Source organism: Tupaia chinensis, unplaced genomic scaffold, assembly GCF_000334495.1.
Source record: "Tupaia chinensis unplaced genomic scaffold, TupChi_1.0 Scaffold000365_1, whole genome shotgun sequence".
NCBI lineage: Eukaryota > Metazoa > Chordata > Mammalia > Scandentia > Tupaiidae > Tupaia > Tupaia belangeri.
In genome coordinates, this window is record NW_006159862.1 from 405,508 (window position 1) to 410,559 (window position 5,052).

A 5,052-nucleotide genomic window follows, 5' to 3' on the forward strand; every position below is an offset into this window, starting at 1 on the left:
GGCGGGGCGGGGAGGAGGAGTAAGTAGGGCACGGATCCAGTGTGGGTACCTGAGAGGTTGACTCGACCTTCGACACCCCCACAAGATGAGGCTACTGTTGCTGATCCTGACCGTGTCCCTGATTCCAATGAGTCAAGCTAAACATCACGAATCCCCTTGCATCTTGCTGTATAATCAGATGGCTGCGTGGATCCCCAAGAGTGGATCCAGATGTGGCCCGCACCCTGTCTTCCTGGATTGCCCAGGCCACCGCGCACCTGAAGGAGTGGGCGGGAATGGGCTCCCTGGCACTGTTGATCATGTTCCTGTGTGCTCTATGCCTCTTCTGCCTACTCAAAATGCTCCGCCAACAAAAGCGTGATCGCACGCTTGTAGCACAAGCCTTCGCAGCTATTGAAATAGGACAATCGCCAGAGATCTGGCTCGCAGCTTTGGGCAAACCCTAATGGCAGGATGACAGCATGGACACTGCACTCAGGGTCCCTGAAAGGGTCGCCCTGAGGAGGGCATGACCAGCTGCATATGGGTCGACACCGCTATTTCCCATCCCCAATAAATCGGTGTCGGACAGGTGGGCAATCGGCTCCATGCCCTAGAGCATAGAACAGTTTGCCTAACATGGTCCTCAAACATCTGGGGGCTGAGTCCTCTACCCTCTCCTGCTTTAAAAACAAAAAAGGGGGAACTGTGGAGTGTCACCGCCCATCGCCTACCGCGCTCATCTTAAAGATGGCACCTAGTGGAAGCTCACTATGCGCTCGTTGTAAACAACTTCAAGGAAGTGGTGCGCGAGGAGCGTGGAGAGCACGGGAACATCACATGCAGCCAATCCCTACCTGAGAACTGATTTCCGCACACGTGGACAACGTCCCGATTGGCCAGGGGCTCTTTATAAGGTCCTAGGGTTGGGGAGGAAGGGAATAACTTCAGTATTCAGAACCTGGGGAAAATAAAGTGCTGTAGAGAAGACCGTCTCCGGAGTCATCAGTTGCGTGACAGTGTTGGACTGTAATCAAAGCCCCCACAAGGCTAAACCATCAGGGAATTTTCTAAGTCCTGCAGAGGCCTGGGAAGGTCTTGTGCTGCCCAGGGGAGGAAATGGTAGGGCAGAATCAGTCACTTACCAAAAGCTCCAGACTCAGAATCATAGTTTGTTTTTCTTTTTCTTTTTTTAAAAAATAATTATTTATAGGAGCCAGCAGATGGCATAATGATTAAAGTGCTGGATTCCCACCTGGCCTATCACGGTTTGAATCCTGGACCTAGTGGCTTGAAACTAATGCCAGGAACAAGTGTGTACATGCCCAAAATCCTGAGAGGAGAATGGAGGAGAGATATCTCTCTCTCTCTCTCTTTCTCTCATCCCATAGCAAAAATGACTCACTCTTTAAAAAAAAAAGGATTATTTAATTGTATTTATTACTTTTACTATTTTTAAATTTGCCATAGGGCACATGTGCTTACCAGAGAGAAAGAGAGAGGGGAAAAGAGAGAAAGCAAACCATCAGGTCTAGGACTTGAACTTGTTGACAGAGAGCCTTGTGAATGTTATCTCTCTTTTTTTTTTCCTTTAGTTTTGCTATGGGACTTGTGTGCTCGCCAGAGAGTGATAGAGAAAGAGAGGGAAAGTGAGACAGCACCCCCCCACCCCCAAGGGTGGATGACCATGCCACAGTTCCTTCTCTTCCATTCTTCTCTGTGGGTTTTGGAAACACATGCACATGTGCCATATGGGGGTCTAGTACATTAACCACCATGCCATCTGCTTGCTCCAGAATCTTACTTCATAATTCTAGACTCAATAGTAGAGCGAGGTAGATGGTGTCCAGTACACCAAGCAGGTAGGGCTGAGAAAGCAGAGGAGCATTAATGATCAGTTAGGGAAGGAGTCTTGTTGTGGTCTCTGAGTCTGGCCTTCTTCCCAAGAGGTCAACCCCCACCAGGAAGATGCATATGTTTAAATGAACCAATATAAGGGACCAGCAGGTGGCATGGTGGTTAAGGTGCTGGACTCCCGTATGGCTGACCCTGGGTTAAGTCCTGGACCTGGTGGCTTGCTTTCCCACTTTCCTTCTCTTTCTCCATTCTCTCTATCTCTGTGTCTCTCTGGTCAAATTGAAAAATGATAAATAATAAATATGAGGAGTATTTAAAAGTTGATATACAATATGTACTTTGAAAAAACTATTTATGGATTTCAAAATTTTTTCACCAGAATACACTCGTACTTTAACTCTATTTTGCATTCATGTCTTTGAAGTCCACTTTTCATTGTTTCTGAATAAAAGATTGTTCTTCATATATAGTTTTATGTGTAGTCACTTTCTGCTCATTTGAAACTATTAACAGTTATACAAAAAAGTACACTTTAAAAAAAAAGAAAGAAAAAAGATATCTGTACTCTTAGGCAGAAATGGAAAGATCTGAAGCTATGATAGTAGAGAGGATAAGTGTAGATATCAGAGACTATAAGGGAGGGGAGTGGATGGTAGTGGGTGGGTGAGAGAAGACAGGTGGGAAGGGAAAAGAAAAGGAACATTTAACAGACAAAAGAATGCAATGTTCTCTGTTAAAAGTCTGTAACATGGGACCAGCAGGTGGTATGGTGGTTAAGGCGCTGAATACTCCCACATGGCCGACTCCAGTACAAGTCCCGTACCTAAGTGGCTTGCTTTCTTACTTTCTCTCTCTTTCAGTGTCTCTCTCTGGTGAAATTAAAATAAGTGAATGAATAAAGAGAATTAAATAATAATTTTTTAAAAGTCTGTAATTTTATGGAGGATTCTTAAAGACCTACAAATAGAACTATCATGTGATCCAGCAATTCCACTCCTGGGTATCTACCCAAAAGATAGGAAAATGCTGTTGGAGAAGTGCTTGCACGTCTCTGTTTATTGCAGCACTATTCACAATTGCTAAGACATGGAACCGACTCAACTCAGATATCCAGAAGCAGATGAATGGATTGAAAAAGCATGGCACGTATACACTGCATTACTACTCAGCCATAAAAAACAACAGGACCCTGACATTTGATAGAAAGTATGAATATGGGGACCAGCAGTCGGTGTAATGGTTATGTTGCTGGACTCCCATGTTGCTGACCACAGTTCAAATCCCAGACCTGGTGGCTTAAATTCACGCTGGGTGTGCATTCGTGCCCAAAATCCCAAGAGGAGAATGGAGAAGGGATTATGCAGTGGCCATCCCCCCTATGGGGTGATTTCTCACTTTCTGTCTCTCTGTTTCTCTCTCTTTCTGCCAGCACAAGCACCCTATAGCAAAAACCTCTCAAAAAAAAAAAAAAAGAAAGAAAGAAAAAAAAAAAGAAAAAGAAAAAAGAAAGTCCATGAATATGGAAGATTTACTACTGAGTGAAGCAAGCCAGACCAAAAGTGAGATATCGTATGTCTACACTTAATACATACCAAATGTCTGCACTCTATGGTGGAAACTGAAAGTTTAGAGGATATAGAAGCATGGAAAACAATTGAGGATACTGGAGACAATGTGGCAGGGGGTTGCGAGGTGGGGAGGGTGAAAGGAAGGGAATCAAAAGAAAAAGAGAAGACATTTAAGAGTCAGAAATGGAGGATTGTCTGTTGATGGTAAGTAACGTGTATAGTATCTTTAACTCCACTGGTGTGCAGTATATTCATGCTGGGAAAATTGATTTGATAAATTGTGATGAACAGTGATTGAATGTATAAAATAAGTATTAAAAATTTAAAAAGGGGCCAGCAGGTGGCATGGGGGCTAAGAGAACTGGACTCCCCCATTGCTGGCTGAGGTTCAAGTACTAGAAATGGCAGCTTGCTTTCTGTTTCTCTCTCTCTCTCCCCCTCCCTCCCTCTTTGGTCAAATTAAAATTAATTCATTAATTAATTAATTTTCAAAAGAAGTTCAAATCTATTTTTAAAATAATTTAAAAAGAAAAGTGGTAGCTTGTTTGACATGAATTTGTAGCACATAAAATTATAGTAACTCCCTATTTTAGAACATAGTTTTTGCAATAAACAAAACTTAGCTAATAAGCAACAGACCATTTTGTTTTCAATGCTATCTTTATGAAGTATTCTGAAATTAAAGACAATAATACACGCATCAGGTACATCCAGCAGAAGACTTTTATAATGATTTACATTTCCTTTGTATTCCTTGAAATTACCTGTATTACAGGTTTTTCATAGATAAGATATGGAACTGAGCAGATTCCTTTTTTCTACAAAATTATGGTATAAACTTGCACCATTTCTATCTTATTGGTAATAAACTTTACAGGCACACAGTTTGTAGAATAAACCCCTTAAGGACTGAATATGTAGAGTATGCTGCCAGGTACAATAAATAAGCTTGAAGGTAGCATAGAAACCTACATTTGAACCAACATAGTACAAGATGCTAGCAAACATTTATCATGACACAGTGAAAAATTAATGAAAGGATGTAGAGTTCAGCTTTTTTGAAAGGGTTAAGTAGAAACCCTAATATATTATTGTTTCTAACCAGTGGTCCCACATTACAGTACTTACAAATGAAGTCAAAAGTCTGGCACAGAAGATTACACACGTTTTGTTCAGTACACATCAGAAACACAGCTGCTCTCAAAATCAAACAAGTATCTTCAAGTATGATTCATCATTAAGAAAATCATTAAGAGGGTATAAATAACCAGTGTCCTAAATAACGCCATCATTGGGGAAGGGACATATTCTATGATTCTATAAACAGTAAGTTGAAAATTATCCAGAAATCCATGAAAAAGATTTTTTCAAGCAGCTGATGAAAGAATTACAGCTACAATAGGCACTTCACTCTTCAGTCTGTGGTATGAGAATGGCATATATTAAGTGGGAAAAAAATGCCTATTCAAGTACATACATTCTTGGAGTTTTCAAAACAAGATAAAAGTGAAAACCAGGGAAAGGCTTTTACATACTGATACTTCAGTTATCTTATTAAAAAAAAAAACAAAGGGCCAAAATAAGATATGAACATTACAAAAGCAAAAGTTCTCTTTAATATACATGAACTTGAAATAATTAATTTGAA